General features: G+C 47.4%; 1 long non-coding RNA gene across 1 annotated transcript in view; it reads right to left on the reverse strand.

Annotated features, from left to right (window-relative positions):
* Positions 1-14,515: 14,515 nt before the first annotated feature.
* The window catches only part of LOC139230041 (uncharacterized), an 82,162-nt gene continuing 72,555 nt past the window's right edge, over positions 14,516-24,122 (reverse strand). The window contains exon 3 of the long non-coding RNA XR_011587889.1: positions 14,516-14,715. This is a non-coding gene — a long non-coding RNA (uncharacterized lncRNA). The remainder of the gene's footprint in view (positions 14,716-24,122) is intronic.

The raw sequence follows: 24,122 nt of genomic DNA on the forward strand, positions 1-24,122 counted from the left end.
CCTCACCAAGGCCCTGTACAGCTGCAGCAAGACCTCCCTACTCCTATACTCACATCCCCTAGCTATGAAGGCCAACATGCCATTTGCCTTCTTCACCGCCTGCTGCACCTGCATGCCAACCTTCAATGACACCCAGGTCTCATTGCACCTCCCCTTTTCCTAATCTGCCGCCATTCAGATAATATTCTACCTTCGTGTTTTTGCCACCGAAGTGGATAACCTCACATTTATCCACATTATAATGCATCTGCCATGTATTTGCCCACTCACCTAACCTGTCCAAGTCACCCTGCAGCCTCTTAGCATCCTCCTCACAGCTCACACCGCCACCCAGCTTAGTGTCATCTGCAAACTTGGAGATATTACTCTCAATTCCTTCATCTAAATCATTGATGTATATTGTAAATAGCTGTGGTCCCAGCACTGAGCCCTGCGGCACCCCACTAGTCTCTGCCTGCCATTCTGAAAAGGACCCATTGATCCCGACTCTCTGCTTCCTGTCTGCCAACCAGTTCTCTATCCATGTCAATACATTACCCCCAATACCATGTGCTTTAATTTTGCACACCAATCTCTTGTGTGGGCCCTTGTCAAAAGCCTTTTGAAAGTCCAAATACACCACATCCACTGGTTCTCCCTTGTCCACTCTACTAGTTCCTCAAAAAATTCTACATCCTCAAAAAATTCTAGAAGATTTGTCAAGCATGATTTCCCTTTCATAAATCCATGCTGATTTGGTCCGGTCCTGTTACTGCTTTCCAAATGCGCTGCTATTTCATCTTTAATAATTGATTCCAACATTTTCCCCACCACTGATGTCAGGCTAACCGGTCTATAATTCCCCATTTTCTAGCTCCCTCCTTCTTTAAAAAATGGTGTTACATTAGCTACCCTTCAGTCCATAGGAACTGATCCAGTCGATAGACTGTTGGAAAATGATCACCAATGCATCCACTATTGCTAGGGCCACTTCCTTAATACTCTGGGATGCAGACTATCAGGCCTTGGGGATTTATCGGCCTTCAATCCTATCAATTTCCCTAACACAATTTCCTGACTAATAAGGATTTCCTTATCTTTTAAGTTTCAATAAGATCACCTCTCATTCTTCTGAACTCCAATGTAAATAGGCCCAACTTACTCAACCTATCCTCATAAGTCAACCCCCTCATCTCCGGAATCAACCGAGTGAACCTTCTCTGAACAGCCTCCAATGCAAGTATATCCTTCCTTAAATACGGAGACCAAACAGTATGCAGTACTCCAGGTGTGGCCTCACCAATACCCTGTACAGTTGTAGCAGGACTTCTCTAAAATTTACTCTATCCCCATTCCAATAAAGGTCAACATTCCATTTGCCTTCCTGATTACTTGCTGTCCTTGCATACTAATGTTTTGTGTTTCATGCACAAGGACCCCCAGGTCTCTCTGTACTGCAGCACTTTGCAATTTTTCTCCATTTAAATTATAATTTGCTTTTTTATTATTTCTGCCAAAGTGGATAACCTCACATTTTCCCACATTATACTCCAGTTTCACAGTTTGTGTCCAACCAGTTCGCAGATTTCCTCATTCGTCATGCCATCGAGCATTACCTTACTGCTCGGTACAATTCTCAAAGCAACGGGGATGTTGAGCGATTTAACCGTGTCATTAAAGAGGGTTTGAAAGCCAACCTCGAGGCTGGCCAAATGTTCGACGAAGCGATTCAAACCATTCTCCACACATACCGTTTGACAAAGCACTCGCTAACGGGGAAGACTCCCGCTGAGCTCATGATTGGGCGGAATCTTCGTTGGCTACTGGACATTCTCAAACCTTCAGCCAAACCTAGCATGAAAATAACAACACTCGCATCCCAGATTTCTGAACGCCAACAAAAAGCGAAGTCATACACTGACACAAAACGACATGCTGAAAAGCCCCAAATGCAGAACAGAGATTGGGTCAGAGTTAAGCACCCAAACCGTAGTCATAACCTCGCATCTTCACTTGCGTCTCCAAAACAGATCGGGTGAAAGTTCAGCCCTCACACCTACGAGCTGAATGATGGAACTCACTGGAATGCTCGTCGACTGATCCCAACTCACAGGCCAACAGACCACCAGGATAGAACAGAGGCACCATTCTGGTTCCCAACCGAAAACCTCGATCAAACACTGCAAGCTCCATGCCGGTCTCAGTGTACGGCTTGGTTATCTCAAGGACTTTGTCTGTTCATAGACTGTATTTTTCAGAAGGAAGAAAATATGTCATGTTCATAATCTATTTGTTTGTTACAGGACACTAGACATTAGACCCTGCGGGAGCAATTTGGACATTGCTGTAAACAAGCTGGTTCATGCTAGTTCGAAACACCATTTTGGGGAGTTACTATAAAGGACAGTTAGTTACACTACTCCTGTTTCAGTTAGTCTGTTTATTTATGTACCCAACAATTGGAGCAACAGAGGACTGGTGGAGGCGAGGCCAATATCCAGCAGCTCAGTGACATAGAAGAGAGAGGGTGCAGCGGTTAGTGGGCCCACATGTTGCCTTTACTGTGGTCACCGGTTGTGTGGATCCCACCAGGGGCAGCATCTGTAAGTGAAGGCCTTCCTTTAATACCATCTCTCCCTGAAAGTCCAAGCGTCTACCAGTCAATTGGTTATGATTGTGTGCAAGTTGCTTGCTGGATGGTGCAATGCCTTACCTCACCCTCATGGAATCCCTTGTACCATTTATGATTGCAGATGATACCCCGAGTGTGAGCCACAGCGAGACCAAGACCCTTGAGGCAAGTGTGAGCCAGAGTCAGGACGAGACCCTTGAGCCGAGTGCAGACATTGGTGGTGTATCCGATGAGGGCAATGAAGAGGGGAGACTTCTGCCAGCACCGCGTCACTGCTTCCTACACTCGCACGCACCAGCTCAGATACTGGGGGTATGCGGTCGTTGCAGTTAGATTTAGGAGAGGGGTCTGCTCTGGGGCCTCGCGGGCTGCAGCATGGTGAAGGGCAGAGGGAACCTCGGGTGCCAGCTCACCGGGGGGTGAGTTCTGCTGCAGAGGATTCAGGCGAGCCCCTCGATGTGGCAGCTTTTGATACAAGGGTGCAGGCCGTGCATTCGCAAATGTTGGGGGCAATGTTATGGCTGCCGTAGAATCTGTCGCAAGTGGTTAGAAGTGTGGAGGAGTCTGCCTCCCGCATTGTGGACAGCTCTGCACATACCATGGAGCCCATCATTGCCAATGTGCAGATGATGGTGGACCCCCAGAGTGACCGTGTGGATTCAGCTGTGATGACGCATGTCATTGGCGATGTGGCAGCTGCCATTACAGCACATGTGGAAGGGAACCATCATCTTAGTGCTGTATTGGAGAGAATGGCCGCGGCCCTGGAAGCTCAGAATGCTCTCATGCACTTTGAGCAACAAGCCACGGAGCAGCTTACTGCTATCGTGTTTGGTGGCATTGAGACTGTGTCTGCTCTCATGCAGTATCAGCTGGATGCCACATGAGATCCGACTGCTGCCATCATGGCTAGGTCCACCACGATCCACCGCCGGCCTTCCGGTGTCACGCCGCCTGACCCAACTGTGCTCCAGCAGATTGGTGGGGATGGTGAGATGCTGCCCCGGGGGAGTGGTGCAGCTTCATTGGAGCAGGATCCTGATGTTGTCACTCTTCCATTGCTGCCAACCATGGAATCGCCCCAGCCAATTCCGACTGAAGGTGCCGAGGAGGATGCGGCCTAGTCTACAGCCGGCCTTTCCAGGGCAGAACTGGTCGAGGGCGTCCTGGAAGGACATCTGCAGCTTCTACACCTGAAACATAGCAACCTTCCCAGAGCCATGATGCAGCCACAGGGGAGACACTGCGGCATAGTTCCAGAATAGGTTTGTATAAGAGGGGTTATAAGGAAATGCTCAAGGGTGAGAACTGATAATGTGTATGTTTTGTGGATCCATTATTTCTTGTGTTAAAAATCTTTATTTTGGGTTTGACTATTAGTGCAGGTCTCTCATTTCACTGTGGGGAATGATGTGTGAAAGGGCTCATTGGTTTGCCCATGGAGATGTACAGATGAAGAGTAAAGTGTGCATGACCTCAGTGAAAGCTCAGTGGAGGCATTCCGCTGCCAGCACTGACCCCATTTAGTAATCCTCCGCAAGCCCAGCCTCCTCAATCAGCACTTTCTGTTGCAGAGTATGACGAGCCTGGCCCACTAATCCTCAATTCCGTTGTCAAGAAGGCATCTCTCAATGTGTTAAAGCGTCCAAAATAATCGCGCCGACAAGAATGGTGCTAGACGCACCGAGCCTTTAAAGGCCGCTAGCGGTCTTCAACAAGCAGTGTGTACTGACCCAAAACCTGTCATTGGCACCGACAGGTGCCGGAAGATAATTTGAGCTGAATTTAGCTTCTGGGTGGCTCTGAGGTGGTGTGTGATTGGATGACATTGTAAACGACACAGATGCAGGAGCAGGGCGGAAGTGGGGGGAGCGAGGCGGATATCTACACTGCCGGAAAAATGCATCAGGACAATGCCGTGAACATCGGCTCCTCCGCCGCAACTTGGCGGCCATTCTGCCCTACCCATGGCCGGCGTTTTCAGGCGGCCACAGGCCTTATAGAAAGGGGTCATTTTGGCCCCCAAAACTGTGCACAGTACTCCATGTGTCATCTCACCAAAGTTCTGTACAATTGCAGCAAGACATCCTGGAGCTCAAATTGCCCACCGCCCCAAACAAGTCGCACCGACCATTTTTGAACGGTTCTGTCTGCCCCAATGCATGGGGCGAACCACCCGGAGAAATTCAGGTGTTGGTGGTATTTATCGAGTGCGGTGGAAGGGGTCTCAACATCGGGGGGCTGTGGGGGCGGGGCGGAGTGATAGACGCTGCAAGTCATCAGCGCCTTGCTGATGACATCATCGTGCTGGCGCATCACAACGTCTCTCCCCTTCAGTTAGAGGGGAGGGCTGCTGCGAACTCTGCAGCCACTTTAGTGGAAAACACCGGGCCATCAGGGAGGGTTTTGTCTGGGTCAGCAGCCTGGCACCCAAGAGGTCAAACCCACGGCCATAATTGTCCCCCCGACCTGGCAGTCGGCGACAAAAACAAATAACATGGCGTCGCCGGCAGTGCCACCTCTCCTTCAATGGCGGCCGTGCCGCCAAGCCGCAAATAGTGCACCGACAGCAAAAGCTGTCAGTGGCACCGATCGGGGCGGGGCGGCACCAGCAGGGCAATTCCGGGAAAGGGGCAATTTTCCAGTGGCCAATTTCGGGAAGGGCTCACCGCCGGTTGGTAAGGGATTGGCGCATGCACGCCATGGCGGGGAACCGGGCGGAGCGGTCCCCTACACTGCTCCAAACCTGGTCAGCAGCACAGAAACAGGCTTCCGCACCACCCGTGCTGCCGCCCATCAGGCACATGTCAACCTCCTTCTGACCGGTGGCCTAACCCTAACCCTAATCCCCTTTCCGTTCCCTGCGGGAAATTGCTACGCGGGAAATTGCTCCGTGGGAGTGGCGCCACCGCCGGGAAGCTGTGTGCGCCTGGGTGGCGCATCTGCCCATAAAGGGGAGGGCGCACTGCCGGCGCCTCCATTTTATTTTAATTGTCGGCTGACTCCGAGGTCGGCCTGACAATGCTGCCCACGGGTTTGGCCAGGCCACCAACAGGCAGCCTAGTAACCCCTCCTGGGTTATGGGTGCCGGGCCATTGGCCCAGCTGAAACCCTCCCTGGTGGCCCAGTGGACCCATGCAGGGTCCTCTTTAACTGAAGGTGAGGGACAATGTGACATCATCAGCGCAATGCGGCACGTCCGCGTCGTACTGATGTCATCAGCGCAGCACTGATGACTCGGAACAATAGCCACTCTCGTGCAAGGGCAGTTCCGCCTCGCAGCCGGCCGGAACACCGCCCCGAGCAAAAAAAATAAACAAGGAGCTGAATGTCGCTCGAGTCTCCGCCCCAAGGAAATTCACATATGAAAGTCAGCAGACATCAGGGAGAAAACCTTTTCTTTATTGCAAGGTAAACCAGTCATTTACAGAAGCAAGTAAAACTATTGTGTCAGAGACAATGTTCCCTCTAAGCTGGGCCCGTGAACAGATGTGCAATAATCTGCAAGGTACCGCGCAGGCCACTCACAAGCTTATCCATTGGAAATACTGAGCATGCACACGCATTTAAAGGAACTGCGCGCTGAAATAAGTAGGATGCAGAGAACAAAGCACAGATCAGAGGGAACTTTGGTTACAGACTATACACATTCATATAGAGATCCACTGCATCTCTCTTCTTGAGTTTATCTAAACCCAATTGCTCAACAGTCTGCATTTTTTTCAGGTATTCTGATTTTGCAGTTGCCAACGAATTTATTTTATGCCTTTGTACCATTTGGTGAGGGCCTTCAATTTCCCTTCCCCGGCTACCTCTCATTTCACAGAAACATAGAAACATAGAAAATAGGTGCAGGAGTAGGCCATTTGGCCCTTCGAGCCTGCACCACCATTCAATATGATCATGGCTGATCATGCACTTCAGCAACCCATTCCTGCTTTCTCTCCATACCCCTTGATCCCTTTAGCCATAAGAGCCATATCTAACTCCCTTTTGAATATATCTAACGAACTGGCCTCAACAACTTTCTGTGGTAAAGAATTCCACATACTCACAACTCTCTGAGTGAAGAAGTTTCTCCTCATCTCGGTCCTAAATGGCTTATCCCTTATCCTTAGCCTGTGAGCCCTGGTTCTGGACTTCCCCAACATCGGGAACATTCTTCCGCATCAAATCTGTCCAATCCTATCAGAATTTTATATGTTTGTATGAGATCACCATTCTTCTAAATTCCATTGAATATAAGCCTAGTCGATCCAGTCTTTCTTCATATGTCAGTCCTGTCATCCCTGGAATCAGTCTGGTGAACCTTCGCTGCTCCCTCAATAGCAAGAATGTCCTTCCTCAGATTAGGAGACCAAAACTGTTCACAATATTCAAGGCGTGGCCTCACTAAGGCCCTGTACAACTGTAGTAAGACCTCCCTGTTCCTATACTCATATCCTCTCACTATGAAGACCAACATGCCATTTGCCTTCTTCACCGCCTGCTGTACCTGTATGCCAACTTTCAATAACTGATGTACCATGACACCCAGGTCTCATTACACCTCCCATTTTCCTAATCTGTCACCATTCAGATAATAACCTGCTTTCCTGTTTTTACCACCAAAGTGGATAACCTCACATTTATCTACATTATACCGTATCTGCCATGTATTTGCCCACTCACCTAACCTGTCCAAGTCACCCTGCAGCCTCTTAGCATCCTCCTCACAGCTCTCACTGCCACCCAGCTTAGTGTCATCTGCAAACTTGGAGATATTACATTCAATTCCTTCGTCTAAATCATTAATGTATGTTGTAAATAGCTGGGGTCCCAGCACCGAACCTTGCAGTACCCCACTAGTCACTGCCTGCCATTCTGAAAAGAACCCGTTTATTCCTACTCTCTGCTTCCTGTCTGCCAACCAGTTCTCTATCCACGTCAGTACATTACCCCCAATACCATGTGCTTTAATTTTGCACACTAATCTCCTGAGTGGGACCTTGTCAAAGCCTTTTGAAAGTCCAAATACACCACATCCACTGGCTCTCTCTTGTCCACTCTATTAGTTACATCCTCAAAAAATTCTAGAAGATTTGTCAAGCATGATTTCCCTTTCATAAATCCATGCTGACTTGGACCGATCCTGTCACTGCTTTCCAAATGCGCTGCTATTACATCTTTAATAATTGATTCCAACATTTTCCCTACCACCGATATCAGGCTGACCGGTCTATAATTCCTTGTTTTCTCTCTCCCTCCTTTTTTAAAAAGTGGGGTTACATTAGCTACCCTCCAGTCCATAAGAACTGATCCAGAGTCTATAGAATGTTGGAAAATGACCACCAATGCATCCACTATTTCTAGGCCACTAATCTTAAGTACTCTGGGATGCAGACTATCAGGCCCTGGGGATTTGTTGGCCTTCAATCCCATCAATTTTCCTCACACAATTTGCTGACTAATAAGGATTTCCTTTAGTTCCTCCTTTTCGCTAGACCCTCGGTCCCCTAGTATTTCCGGAAGGTTATTTGTGTCTTCCTTAGTAAAGACAGAACCAAAGTATTTGTTCAATTGGTCTGCCATTTCTTTGTTCCCCATTATAAATCTGTCTGATTTTGACTGTGAGGGACCCACATTTGTCTTCACTAGTCTTTTTCTCTTCACATATCTATAGAAGCTTTTGCAGTCAGTTTTTATGTTCCCTGCAAACTTACTCTCATATTCTATTTTTCCCCCTCCTAATTAAACCCTTTGTCCTCCTCTGCTATATTCTAAATTTCTCCCAGTCCTCAGGTTTGCTGCTTTTTTTGGCCACTTTATATGCCTCTTCCTTGGATTTAGCACCACCCCTAATTTCCCTTGTAGGCCTTGGTTGAGCCACCTTCCCTGTTTTATTTTTACACCAGACAGGGATGCACATTTGTTGAAGTTCATCCATGTGATATTTAAATGTCTGCCATTGCCTATCCACCGTCAACCCTTTAAGTATCATTCGCCAGTCTATCCTAGCCAATTCAATTACCTTCATTTCAGGCAAGTCACAATGCCTTTCCCATTAGGAATATCTTTCTGCCTTTGTTTCTTGGATGAGATGGGCAAAAGAGGAATGTTGCACAGCTGAGCCTGTGCTGGGTGCTCATGGCACCCAGCCGCTGGTATCCTGTCACCAGAACATACAGGCCGAGGCGCTGCTGCCCTCACTTGATCAGTGCTCCTGGAGACTCTGCTCTGTGAATTAAGACACATCTGCAAGCAGACTTACTGCCCATCTCAACCACAGGTTCTGCCCTGCAGTGTCTGTTAAGGACAAAACTGCTCTTAATTTCTATGCTATAGGGTCATTCCAGCCTGCCACTGAAGACATCTGCAACATTAGTCAAACAGCCGTACACAATTGCATTAAGCAAGTCAAGGTGTACTGTTCTCAATTTCATGCATTCCCCCTTGGGGAATCAAAAAAAAGAAAGACTTGCATTTATATTGTGCCTTTCATGACCAGCGGATGTCCCAAAGCAATTTACAGCCAATGAAGTACATTTTTTTGAAGTGTAGTCACTTGTAATGTAGGGACATTAGCATGACAGGGTACTGTAACTTTACAGAGTGACAGGGTTCCTCAAGGTCCAAAGAGTCAGGGACCATGCCCATGTGATATTATACTCTCGTTTGATCAATGCTTATAGATATGCCAAGAGGAAAGAATTCCACTCTCTCAATATGCAGCTCATCTGTGATGGGCAGCGCACTATAACGCAAGTGAATGCTCACTTCCTACAGTTCTGCCATGATACCTTCATTTAAGGCAATCCACCATACCAGCAATCTTTCACCCAGCAAGGCAAATCTCTGCGATGCCAAACTAGATGAATTCCCCAGCTTTCCGAAACATACATGACCAATGGCACCCTGGACGATATTACACAGATCATCCGTAGCAGCTTAAAATGAAACTGTGGAAGTCATCACTTTCACAGCCATGCAGAGGCACCTGAGGCTGAACCAGACTGTTTGCAACCTCAGCGTTCTGTTTGACCCCGAGCTGAGCTCCCAACTCCATATCCTCTCCATCACCAAGACCACCAACATTCTCCTCTGTAATATCACCCTTTACCGCCCTGTCTCACCCCATCTGCTGCTGAAACCACCATCTATGCCTTTTCTACCTCCAGATTCCACTATTCAAATGCTTTCCTGGCCGGCCTCCCATCGTCAACTCTCCATAAACTTTAATTCAACCAAAACTCTGAGGCTGCATTCTAACTTAAAGGAGGGAGTTGTTTTGCCCCCTGGAGAGGCAGGGGAGTTAAGGGTTTGATCGGGCCTCAGGCCAGCTGGGGTGGGGGGGGCGGGGGGGAGGGGAAGTGGAATTGATTGGTCCTTCGGCTGGGGGGAGATGGGATTGATTGGGCCTCGAGCTGGGACAGATGGGATCGATTGGTCCTCTGGCTGGGGATAAGGAGGTGGAGTTGATTGAGCCTTGAGCTGGAGGGAGGTGGAGTTGATTGAGTCTCGAGCTGGGGCAGATGGGATTGATTGGGCCTCCAGCTGGGGAAGATGGGATTGATTTGGCCTTGAGCTGGGGGTGAGGAGGTGGAGTTGATTGGGCCTTGAGCTGGAGGTGAGGAGGTGGAGTTGATTGGGCCTCGAGCTGGGGAAGATGGAATTGATTTGTCCTCCGACTGGAGATGAGGAGGTGGCATTGATTGGGTCTCGAGCTGGGGGTGAGGAGGTGGAGTTTATTGGGCCTCGAGCTGGGGAACATGGGATTGGTTGGGCCTTGAGCTGTGGGTGAGGAGGTGGAGTTGATTGGGCCTCGGGCTGGGGGAGGTGGCGATAAGGAGAAGGCCCTCGAGCTCCTGGGCTGCCAAGGCACATTGCCCAGGATGTGAGCAGCTGAGGTTGGTGATATCTGGCTGCATCGAAATAAGTTCCTACTCACCCAGGCTAGCTGCAGGGCAGCATTCTGCACCTCTACCTCCACCGAAATGGAGACTGCATCCAAGGAGGGGAATAATCATTCTAACCTCATGTCTTCTTCTTCTAGCAGGTCCCAAGCACCCATTGTTGCACCGAATATGTTTCTTCAGAGCTCTGATGAAGGGTCATCGACCTAAAACATTAACTCTGTTTCTCTCTCCATAGATGCTGCATGACCCGCTGAGTATTTCCATCATTTTTTGTTTTTAATTCAGATTCCAGCGTCCGCAGTATTTTGCTTTTGTATTATTGTGCACTGTTTGATAATTAGTCTGTTTTGAGTTATTGGCCTCTATATGCACAGGGGTTGGCTTTGGAGTTGGGGAGAGGAGATCTGGTCAGGAAACCCAAAAGAGCAGATTTAAACGAACTCTACAGTGTGTGTGTTTTTTTAAAACCCAGAAGCCAGCTTGATTGACAGGCTTTGCTGACTGTTGGACGGAGAGGTTCTCCAGAAAGGGCCGCCGCCGAGGTTCAGGTAAGTTTAGTGGTTGTTGGGGGTAGAGATTGCAGGGGTGGGAGGGGTGTGCCGTGGGTAGAAAGAAAAAAAGGAAAGACTTGGGGCTAAACTTTCCTTTCATTTTTGGTGAGTTCTCGGCGATTTTCTCGGTGGAACAGCTTTTTTTCGTCCGGCGAAAGTTTCTCCTTGTTTTTCAATGGTATCGCCATAATCTGAAAATGCCTGCCGGGACCAAATTGACGACGTGCATCGGTGAGAAAATCGCCAGGGCGTAAGTTTTGTCTCAACAGAAGCCCGTCCAGATCGCCGAGGGAACCGCCCTGTAAAAGCTGCTTAAACAAGACGGTAGGTGAGTATTCCGCAAAGAAAGATAAGTTAAAGGTTCTTTATTTTTTTTTAATTGTAAAACGGCAATTATATGTAAAAGTGTCTTGAGAATGTTTTTTTAACATTTTTTTGTGAACATTTCTTTTTAAAGTTTTCCCCCCTCCCTTGGTCCAACTGCAACCTCGAACTAAATTTTTAAGAAAACACCCGTTTTACTTAACCGCCGAGAAAACCACTGAGAATACTGGTGCAAGATCAATTTTCTCGCCGGGCAATTAGTTTTAATTTAAAAGTGGAAATTTGTGCCAGCGTTACTTACAAAATGTTAGCGGTTTTTCTGGGCAGGCAATCAGGTGTTGAGGGGCTCGCGGGAAAGTCTAGTTCTTGGATTTATATTGCGCCTTTCCTGACCTCTGGATGTCTCAAAGCATTTGACAGCCAATTAAGTACTTTGGAGTGTAATCACTGCACTGTAGGAAACACGGCAGCACAAGCAAGCTTCCACAAGCAGCAATGTGATAATGACCTGATAATCAGTTTTTTTGTTATGTTCATTGAGGGATCAATATTGGCCAGAACACTGGGATAACTCCCCTGCCCTTCGTTGAAATAGTGCCATGGGATCTTTTACATCTACTTGAGAGAGCAGATGAGACCTCGGTTTAACATCTCATCCGAAAGACGGCACCTCTGACATTGCAGCACTCCTTCAGCACTACACTGGATTGTCAGCCTAGATTTTTTGTGCTCAAGTCACTGGAGTGTGGCATGAACCCACAACCAATTTAATGTAATTGTTGGAAGATTTAGAGAGGATTTGAGGGAAACTTTCTTCACCCAGGGGGTTGTGGGGGTCTGGAACTCACTGCCTGAAAGGGTGGTAGAGGCAGAAACCCTCACCACTTTTTAAAAAGTACTTGGATGTGCACTTAAAGCGCCGTAACCTACAGGGACACGGACCAAGAGCTGGAAAGTGGGATTAGGCTGGATAGCCTCTTGTTGGCCGGCACGGACATGATGGGCTGAAATGGCCTCCTTCCGTGCTGTAAATATCTATGATTCTATGATTCTGACTCAGAGGCGCGAGTGCTACCCACTGAGCCACAGCTGACACGTAGAGCATGGTTGGGGCTGGTGAGAGATGATCGCGGGGTGGTTGAAGATTGGGGTGGGTCGGGGAAGGATTGGAGGCAGGGATGGAGCTATCGGCGGGGTAAGGTGGGGGGAAGTCGGAGATCACAGTGGAGATCGGAGTCGGTAGTCATGGGTGGGGGGTTGTAGTGATGGGGGAGTGCCAGGAGAGATTGTGGAGGTGGGGCCGAGGGTTTATAGTTAAGCTTGTTCGGCCTGGAGGAATCTCTCTTGCTCCTCCGGGACCACAAGCAATGCTGCAAATGCACTTACTTCATGGATCCAGCCCTTCTCACCTCCTTTTACATGCCGGGTTTCCGACCAACATGGGTTAAAAATAGAAGCACTGTAAAAATAGAATCACGCAGCCTCCTTAAAAGATTTCCTCCATGATCTATGACTTTCCCCCCATCCCTCCATCTTTCCCTCCGATCTCTCCCCGACCCGCCTCCTGAGAGCGGATTGGTTGCCTATCCCTCGTCCTGCCTCTGTTAAAAATGGAAGAGGCCAGGTTCGAGGCGGGTTTGGTTCCTGTTTCAGATTTTTAACATTTTAACCTCCCACTTGACCCAATGGATTAAAATGACCCATGATGCAGCCCAGTTTGTCTAAAGAAACTCATTTATTAACAAACACTGTTACTGTAACAATACTTTACACAGCTTGGAACTTAACTAGCTTTGAACTGCAAACTCATGCTGACCTTTTGTTAATAGCCCCATCTTTGTAAAGGGTGACAAAGAACTAGTATAGAAAATATTTACAACTTGCACAATAAGTTAGAACGAAGGCAGTTCACCTGCTGCTCTGCGATGTAGAAGAGTCTGGACTTCCCCATCTGTGCTCTCTGTTTGAAAGTTCTCTTTTTTGAGATTTACTCCAAATTGAAGCATGTTTGTTTGAAGTCGTCTCTTCAATAAAGGTGATGTTGTTTCTTACTTTGTCTGGTCTCTCAGTTTGCTTTCCCTTGGGGTTATGGGGGGAGGCAGGAAAGAATCCTGGAGACAATTTTAACCCTAAAAAATAGGCGGGTTGGGGTCGGGTAAGAGGTAAAAAAACGTTATATCTCAAACCCAACACCAATCTGCTTCTAACCCCCCGACTTCCAGGATTAGGCGGGGCAGAGGGCAGGCAGCCAATCCACTCCCAGGAGATGGGTTGGCCATTTAAATTTTATAATGAGGCTGGGAGCGTCACATTTAACCTGCTTTACAGATCCTTTCATGGTGCCTGACTCCTGATGTTGGTCCTCCAGCCTCTGCTCCTCCTCTTCTAAATGTATGGATGCCCATGTGAAAGGCCATTTCCAGCCCCTTGAGAGGGGTGGGAGTTCTGAAATGTCTGGGTTTTAGGGACTCACAAATTCTACTACAGAAAATGAAGATGCCAGAAGGAAATAAAATCCAGAACATTCACGGAAAAAAATCGCGACATAACTCCAAACATGCAACTGCAAAGTTTGGAGACTTCTAGCCTGAGTGTAATAAATTACGCTGGTGTCAGGGGACCTTGAGCCCTACTGTGCCTGCTTTTCACAGCCTGACTCTATAGCCACAGGAAACCAGTGTAAATCCAGGAAATTCAGGTGAAGTGCTCTTTTCAATGGGAGTAGGGGAGAGCAGGATGGTTTCAGTGCAGTGTTCGCGGAAGCTGTGGAAAAGATCAAGCGAATTCTGCCGTAGTGTTCGAATGGGCATCAATCCTCGAACTTTTACATTCAAAATTGTCATAAAGTTCCAGCAAATTTCAGACTACTGTGTTACCTTCTTTCATACCATGTTACCTTCCATCAAAGGTTTTGCTGCTCGTACCTAATGGTGTTTCTGTTTGAGCTGGTTCTTTTCAAAACACGTATGTACATCTTGTGGATCTATCACTTTAGGCTAGAGTTTTTTGGGAATTGTTCGGAAAGCATGTTTTTATACACTGACCTAAAAGTATTTATGCTAGACTGGGTCGATTGTCAGCTGCAATTTAACCAACGCTTCACAGCAGTGTAATTAGACAGAACAAATTGGGAACTTAATAAGCCGGTTAGGGCCTGAAAAATGGATGCTGTGCATTTTCTAGGACAAGTTCTCGAAGAAACATTTCTCACAGGCCTGCAAATTTAGGTATGCAGCAGAGTAACAGTGCAAATCATATCGACTCACAGGTTGCATAAGATGCTGATCCAAATCCTTAGATGTAGGTGCTCACAATTCCTTTCTTTTTTCTTTTCCTTTTAAGAAAAAAGTTGAAAATGGTTATCTGTCAGCACTTTCATGGTATAACTCTTTTATGGGCAATATCTGTGTTAGTATGTTTGCACAACTGATGATCCAATAATTACACACTCACTATACCATCATTCTCTTTTTAATATCAAAGTAGTACAGGAATCATTTTGAATCTATTCGGCATACCTTTCACCACATTTTGTCTACTGAATTCCCTGGATGCATTACCCATGCTGCTGAATTAAACTTTCATGGCCTCAGCAATTTCCCACAACTCAGTTGTTTTCTCTCAACAAGCCCCAAGAAATCCATTCTGACCTTGAATCCCTCACTGACTAATCTAGTGATAGCCCTCCAAAGCTCCAGGTAAATTAATAGCATGAAATGTGCCTGAGAAACATGCTTGGCTGCATCTAGATCCCTCTGAGGCTTGAATTATTTGTATTAAGATAGGGCAGCAGTAAGGTCTCTCTGAGTCAATTCTCTGTTACAGCTGCCAATATTTCTTTTACCTGAGAGAGCTGCTTCATTCTTTATTATTGCTCAGGAATCAATACTCCCATTGCCCTCACAAAATGCTATACAAGTGTTATTGACATTTCACTTGGCAGTGAAGGGTATCAACATCAATCTCACCACCAGCAAAATTCTGCAGTGTCCTTTCACCGCTTCACATCAGTATCCTCGTATTGATTGAAGTGGAAGCTTTTTCTTGATAAATATAAGGACAAATTTTCAAATTCTAAAACATACAGAATATCTAACAATTCACAAATCAATCTGAGGAAATATACCATTATTTGCTCAGCTCTGTTCTAATCTCTGAATTAAAAAGAACGGTACTGACTTCACTTGATTTTAGAGCAAGCATTCATATGACTGATCCGTCACATGTTCAACAGCAATCTGTTCTGTGGGTTTTTCAAAGGGGAAATTGTTGCAATGAACTAACTCCTTCATTACTGAAGACATCTGTCTTCATTCACATTGCATGCCCCCTCTTTCAGTGCCAGCAAGAAACACAAGAAATAACAATAATGTGGTAATAAATGGCATTCTATCTGTGGCAATGCAGAATGGATGCAAGCATTGTTGGCGCCATATACATTTTTTCCTACAGGTTTGCTCAATATATTTTACTGCGTCTAGCCTCTCCAATGTGTTTGATGTGTTTATCCTTAAAGAACATGTATAACATTCTACAGTTGCAAGTTGCTAACACTGTAGTGTAAATCCAAATGAATGTTGTCACTATGGAATCAGTAAGAAGACCAGGCTGGAGACAGGGCTGTGCTGCAATTAACTGAATGTGTCTGAGACTTGCTCTAAAGCATCACTCGGGTGATAGGCTAATTATCCAGTGCCCCTTTTTTGTCGTGTAGGTGATATTTAAGAAGTGCACTACAGTCACCCGAAAACTGAGTAAACAAACTGTTGACAGCATAACATTCATTTTGAGGTTTTCCAGCAGTCTTCTACACGTAGTTATTAAGACCAAATAATACGCTGTATATAGGATAATGATTAGCTACAAGGTAAATATAGGGCAGGAACACAATTCAGAGCACAGGTGAAGTCATACATTGTGACAGCAATGCTTGAGCAGTTAGCACAGATCATCTAAACCCTAAGATTAAGTTCAACTGCTTTTAATTTATATAATTTTATTGTTTTATATTAATAATATAGAATTTAAATTTATATCTGGGACAGTAGAAAAACCATAATGACAGACTGGCATTTACTGCCGTGTCAGATCCTTATATGGAGAGATTGCTGATCATTTAAATGTTGTCACTATGAATACATGCTTCAAGATCTTGTGCCACATGCAAATACTTCATGTCACATCACATGGCTGGGATAGGAATAGTAGAAGTTCCTTTTCTTTCCAGTGAGCTCATGATCTTTACTGTGCCATTGTGGCGAGGTACTGAGCAGAATGCTCCCCATTGAGATAAAAGGAAAACCAATGAGCCCCTACAAACAATAACAGAGAAAAAGACAGGCTCATCTGGCCCCATACCCAGCCTAAGAAGATGCGGATAATACTATTCAATATTATTGAAGCAAAGGAAACCACATACAATGATCAAATCCACTGAATAGAGCCTTATCTGAAACCAAAACTACCCAGTAGCTTCCCATTCAACCCCACTGAAGGATTTAAAAAAAGGAAAAAACCACAGCAAATGCTAGAAATTTAAAATAAAAGCAGAAATTGCTGGAAATACATGCATCATCGTCTGTAAATGGGTTCACATCTTGGGCACAGACACTTCATTACAAATTCAGTTGTGACTAAGGGTCTATACCTGAAATGTTAACGTGTCTTTCATTGTCATTTGCCAATAGGTCTGATGTAGACTTATTTCTGTTTTTCTTTCATATTGAAGTACAGCTGCAGCATCTTGAATCCGGAATCTCAGGACAGAGGCCGTTCCAGATTTTGTGTTTTGCCGGATTTTGGAACGTATTGGGGTAGTAGTGGTGGTGGGGGGGATGCTCGTCAATGAGTTATTCGGGTCGCCGGGCGGGGCCTTGCCGCCATGGATGTGTTCGGGCCGGGCCTCGCCGAAGAGGAGGTGTTCGGGCAGGGCCCCGCCGAAGAGGAGGTGTTCGGGCAGGGCCCCGCCGAAGAGGAGGTGTTCGGGCCGGGCCCCGCCGAAGAGGAGGTGTTCGGGCAGGGCCCCGCCGAAGAGGAGGTGTTCGGGCAGGGCCCCGCCGAAGAGGAGGTGTTCGGGCAGGGCCCCGCCGAAGAGGAGGTGTTCGGGCAGGGCCTCGCCGAAGAGGAGGTGTTCGGGCAGGGCCTCGCCGAAGAGGAGGTGTTCGGGCCGGGCCCCGCCGAAGAGGAGGTGTTCGGGCAGGGCCCCGCCGAAGAGGAGGTGTTCGGGCAGGGCCCCGCCGAAGAGGAGGTGTTCGGGCAGGGCCTCGCCGAAGAGGAGGTGTTCGGGCAGGGCCCCGCCGAAGAGGAGGTGTTCGGGCCGGTCAGCGAGGTGAGGCCTGAGGTCGGACAGTGGCGTCACCTCGAGGTCGGCAAGGTCCGGATTCCGGAACATTTGACGGATTCCAGATGACCCTGCCACCAATCAGTCCAGAGTCCGGATTCCGGAACATTCCGGATTCTGGAACTCTGGATTTTGGACGCTGCACCTGTACTCCCCTTAATCTCCCCATGTCACAGACCATCCCTAGCTGTGAAGATGTCCAGACACTTGGGGCTAGATTTTATACTTTTGTGCTTATCGCCCAAAAATGGGCGTTATTTCCGTCGTGGGCAGTAAAAATGGGTTTTCAGATCACCAGCTTCTCACCCATTCTCAAACCACCTAGTCTCCATTTTTTAAATTGGACGTTACTGCGAGCGATATGAAATGGGTGGTAGTGTTAAATCTCGCTGACCTGCCGTAAAATGTCGCCGTCCTTAGCAACAGCATGGCAACGCTCAATTCCCAGGATTCAGGAGGTCAAGGGTCATCATGACATGCGCAGAAGAAGAGACAGAGAGAGAGAGGGAGCTGAGAATGTCTGAAGGTGTCTGTGGGTGTGGTGTGGTTGCTTTGGGAGGAAGGAGGGAGACTTTAGAGCTTTACAGCAAATAGGGAAGCAAATATTAGCTGTCACCAGCCACATATTTACACCAATTTGGCCTATAATGGAGGGAGAGGAGGAGGCATCTCAGCACGCTGTGGAGACTGACGCTGGAGAGAGCAGTGAGGTGGGAGAGCATCACATTGGAGGGCGCAAAAGAGCGAGGATGTTCTCAGACGAGGCAAATGCCTCCCTGCTGCAAGAGGTCAAGTTACGCTGGGGTGATTTGACACAGGGAGGGCGTGGGAAGCCCACCCCAAAGGCCTACCAGAGGATATGGACCGAGATAGCAGAGGTGGTCTCGTCGGCGACCAACGAGGTGTTAAGGACAACCAATGCCACAAACGATGGAACGACGTTGTGGGATCCGCAAGTGTAAGTATTACATTTATTTGCATGTACTTATGTATTTATATAATTTGATTTGTAACAGTAATGAGTGACTATCAGCAGATGTGAGGTCTTCCACTTTTACCAGGAATGTTTTACTCAAAGCCTGCAGTCACGGTGTACATCTTTAGGTAAAGAATAATAATGATCATACTAAGCATGATTACATCTGTCGGTTATGTGTTGTATCAGTCTCTGTGACAGTACCTAGCAATGACATCACGCAATGATCTCATGCTATGTCGTCCTGTCACCATTTACAGAAGAAGCTATCGACGATGAGGTCCGTGCAGAGGCGAACAGGTGGGGGACCACCAGTCCCCAGTGACATCACTGAGATGGAGGAGCGGCTGCTCGCACTCGTGGGGAAGCACACCCGGACGGCCATGGAAGTATCTGCAGACCCTGAAGTGAAACCACGTGAGTAAAGCTTATACCATTGCATGTTGTAAAGTCAATAGATGCCACACCCACTCATAGATGATTTCTAAAATTGTCCGAGAAATAATGCTGGCCTAATGAAGATCATTGCAATGAAATATGTTGATGGTCATGAAATGTGATGTCTGTGATGATTTTGAGAGCTGTGGTGCTTTTGTCGTGCAAATGCTGTGTGTAGCGCTGGACTCACCTTGTGACCCTAGCACCCTCTTCTCCTCTAATAACCTCATTTGTGTTTTGCAGCTCAGCCAGCAGCGCGGCCCCAGGCAAGACCACAGAGGCCAGAAGGTGGAGGTGTGGGGCTTGACTCTCCGGACGATCCAACATCTGGTGCTGAGGAGCTCCCATTCTCGCCCGTCAATCCGCTGGCTCTGTTCTCTACGGATGAAAGCGCCGATTTCGAGGAACCTGCATCGCCACGCTCCAGAAGCCATTCCACCCCAAGGCCATCTAGTGGTTCTCTGTTCATTCCCGCCTCCACGCTGGAGGTACTGGCCCCAAGCACCTCTCCACAGGGCACCCCATTTGTCCCCAGGACGGCACCGACCCCGCGGAGGCCGCGTGGACGCGGCAGGTCTGGTCCACGAACGCCGCATGAGAGCGGAGAGATGGTACAGTTATCCAGGAGGACTGTAGACATTGGTGACCAGCTCATCGAAGCATTGGGGGACATATCCTGACAGCTGGCCACCATGACTGAGTACATTCCGCGGATGGCGGAGGCCCTGGATGTGATAGCCATGAACACTGCTGGCACAGGCCTCCCAGTGGTCCCAGAGCGTGGCACTCCACCCCTAGGTTCCGCACCACCACTGCGAACGACAGATGAGAGGAAGGACCAAGATCCTGCTTCTGCATCAGAGAATGCTGCGCCTTCGGCACTCCCCTGCTCCCGTACCCATGCATCTGCCTTCATCCCCGCAACGAGCCATCGCCTGAGGAGCTCTTCAGCCAGGCGCCGTGGAGTGAGGAGGGGAAGAGATAGAGGTGGGGAGAAGAAGAAGAGGGGAGAAGGAAAGTGAGATGCATGTCCGCAGGTAATGGCTGTGTTATATCTCCATCTGGGTGTGTGCAATTTGTTGTAATGTGTGGGGGGAGGGGACCACGCTCCTGCTTTGCCTTTGTATTGTGTGTTGCTGGACATGTTGAACATTTGATTGATGTCAATGGTGGAAAAAGTGGGGTTTGGCGGGGGTTGGGTGTTTTTGCCTCTGATACTTATGCTTTCAGATCAATGTTGGTATAATTTTTTTTTTATTGAACATAACCTTGTTGCGCATTGTCTCAGATAGTTGGACCATTACACACTGGTGATTCCTTAACATGAAAGGGTTAAATAAAACTTAACTTCAATCAACGTAAACTTTAACTGGCACCAAGGTGATGGGCACCATTGATGTCTGAGCTGGACACACACAGCAGTGTGTAAGCATTGTCCTCACAGCAACGTTCTTTCAGGCAAATCGTTCAGATATCAGCTCCTCACGTCAGAGTCTTGCAGCTATGTAGCCACCACCGGCCCTTTCCTGCGGTCTGGAGGGGGTCATGGGCATAGTTGCATAGTCAGCCTGATTGTTTGGCCCTAGGTCAACATCCAGCTCCTCGTCCTCCTCTTCCTCTCTCTCCTGAGGTGGAGCATCAGTCCCTTCTGGCAATTCTTGCCCCTCCTGATAGCCAGTTTATGCAGCATGGAGCACATGACCAAGAATTTACCTACTTGCTCAGGGTTGTATTGTAGCTCCCCTCCTGAGTTGTCCAGACATCTGAAGCGCTGCTTAAGCACAGTAATTGTTTTGTGGACCACATTGCGTGTGTCTCTGTGGCTCTGGTTGTATCGCTTCTTGGCTTCGGTGTGGGTGTCACGCAGGGGTTCATCAGCCAGGTGGCTAGGCCATATCTGTTATCGCCAAGCATCCAGCTTTGTCCCTGTGGCTGACTCTTAAAGATGTCTGAGACAGCGGCCTCACGCAAGATGTGAGCCTCACTGAAGGTGCCCGGAGATTTGACATTCACCGTCATGATGATGTCGTTGTGTTCGACAACTAATTGGACCTTCAGGGAGTGAAATACTTTTCTGTTGCGAAAACGCTCCGGGTCCTGAGAAGGTGGCCGCATGGCGATGTGAGTGCACTGTATAGCTCCCTGCACCCTGGGGAACTTAGCAATATGGTAGAATGCTCCAGCCCTGTCAGTCTAAGCCTGCATGATCATGAGGAATCTGGTAAAGTCCATCCTTCTCGCGTACAGGGCCTCCGTGACCTGTCCAATGCAGCGATGGGCTGCATGGTGAGACATAGAAACATAGAAAATAGGTGCAGGAATAGGTCATTCATCCCTTCGAGCCTGCATCGCCATTCAATAAGATCATGGCTGATCATTCCCTCAGTACCCCTTTCCTGCTTTCTCTCCATACCCCTTGATCCCCTTAGCCATAAGGGGCATATCTAACTCCCTCTTGAATATATCCAATGAACTGGCATCAACAACTCTCTGCGGCAGGGAATTCCACAGGTTAACAACTCTCTGAGTGAAAAAATTTCTCTTCATCCAGTCCTAAATGGCCTACCCCTTATCCAAAGACTATGTCCCCTGCTTCTGGACTTCCCCAACATCGGGAACATTCTTCCTGCATCTAACCTGTCCAGTCCCATCAGAATCTTATACGTTTCTATGAGATCCCCTCTCATCCTTCTAAACTCCAGTATATAAAGGCCCAATTGATCCAGTCTCTCCTCATATGTCAGTCCCTCCATCCCTGGAATCAGTCTGGTGAATCTTTGCTGCACTCCCTCAATAGCAAGAACGTCCTTCCTCAGATTAGGAGACCAACATTGAACACAATATTCCAGGTGGGGCCTCATTAAGGCCCTGTACAACTGCAGTAAGACCTCCCTGCTCCTATACTCAAATCCCCACGCTATGAAGGCCAACATACCATTTGACTTCTTCACCACCTGCTGTACCTGCATGCCCACTTTCAGTGACTGATGAACCATGACACCCAGGTCTCGTTGCACCTCCCCTTTTCCTAATCTTCCGCCATCCAGATAATATTCTGCCTTTGTGTTTTTGTCCCCAAAGTGGATAACCTCACATTTATCCACATTATACTGCATCTACCATGCATTTGCCCACTCACCTCACCTGTCCAAGTCACCCTGCAGCCTCTTAGCATCCTCCTCACAGCTCACACCGCCACCCTGTTTAGTATCATCTGCAAACTTGGAGATATTACACTCAATTCCTTCATCTAAATCGTTAATGTATATTGTAAAGAGCTGGGGTCCCAGCACTGAGTCCTGCGGCACTCCACTAGTCACTGCCTGCCATTCTGAAAAGGACCCATTTATGCCGACTCTCTGCTTCCTGTCTGCCAACCAGTTCTCTATCCATGTCAGTACATTACCCCCAATACCATGCGCTTTGAGTTTGCACACCAATCTCTTGTGCGGGACCTTGTCAAAAGCCTTTTGAAAGTCCAAATACACCACATCCACTGGTTCTCCCTTGTCCACTCTGCTAGTTACATCCTCAAAAATTCCAGAAGATTTGCCAAGCATGATTTCTCTTTCATAAATCCTATCCAATCCTGTCACTGCTTTCCAAATGCGCTGCTATTTCATCCTTAATGATTGATTCCAACATTTTCTCTCTCCCTCCTTTTTAAAAAAGTGGTATTACATTAGCTACCCTCCAGTCCATAGGAACTGATCCAGAGTCAATAGACTGTTGAAAAATGATCACCAATGCATCCGCTATTTCTAGGGCTACTTCCTTAAGTACTCTGGGATGCAGACTATCAGGCCCCGGGGATTTATCGGCCTTCAATCCCATCAATTTCCCGAACACAATTTCCCGCCTAATAAGGATATCCTTCAGTACTTCCTACTCACAAGACCTACTGTCCCCTAGTACAATCAGAAGGTTATTTGTGTCTTCCTTTGTGAAGACAGAACCAAGGTATTTGTTCAGTTGGTCTGCCATTTCTTTATTCCCCATTATAAATTCACCTGAATCCAACTGCAAGGGACCTACGTTTGCCTTCATTAATCTTTTTCTCTTCTCATATTTATAGAAGCTTTTGCAGTCAGTTTTTATGTTCCCTGCAAGCTTCCTCTCGTACTCTATTTTCCCCCTCTTAATTAAACCCTTAGTCTTCCTCTGTTGAATTCTAAATTTCTCCCAGTCCTCAGGTTTGTTGCTTTTTCTAGCCAAATTATATGCCTCTTCCTTGGCTTTAACACTATCCTTAATTTCCCTTGTTTGCCATGGTTGAGCCACCTTCCCCGTTTTATTTTTACTCCAGACAGGGATGTACAATTGCTGAAGTTCATCCAAGGGATTATTTAAATATTTGCCATTGCTTATCCATCGTCAACCCTTTAAGTATCCTTTGCCAATCTATTCTAGCCAATTCACGCTTCATACCGTCGAAGTTACCTTTCCTTAAGTTCAGGACCCTAGTTTCCGAATTAACTGTGTCACTCTCCATCTTAATAAAGAATTCTACCATATTATGGTCACTCTTCCCCAAGGGGCCTCGCACAACAAGATTGCTAATTAGTCCCTTCTCATTACACATCACCCAGTCTAGGATGGCCAGCTCTCTAGTTGGTTCCTCGACATATTGGTCTAGAAAACCATCCCTAATACACTCCAGGAAATCCTCCTCCACCGCATTGCTACCAGTTTGGTTCGCACAATCAATATGTAGATTAAAGTCGCCCATGATAACTGCTGTACCTTTATTGCACACATCCCTTATTGCACACAGAGGGCAAATCTCGACCGCGGAGGCCCAAAAGGAACCGGACGCATAGAAAGACAGTGTTGCAGTGACCTTGACCTCGACCGACACTTATGTCCTGATGACAGGCTGCGTATGTGGCCTGATGAGCTCACATATTTCATTGATCACCACCTTGTGCAAGTGCAGTCTTCCAAGGCTGGTGTCTGGTGTGGTTGGACGCGTCTAGGTAAGACCTCT

This window comes from Pristiophorus japonicus, chromosome 1 (genome assembly GCF_044704955.1).
Source record: "Pristiophorus japonicus isolate sPriJap1 chromosome 1, sPriJap1.hap1, whole genome shotgun sequence".
Classification (NCBI taxonomy): Eukaryota; Metazoa; Chordata; class Chondrichthyes; family Pristiophoridae; genus Pristiophorus; species Pristiophorus japonicus.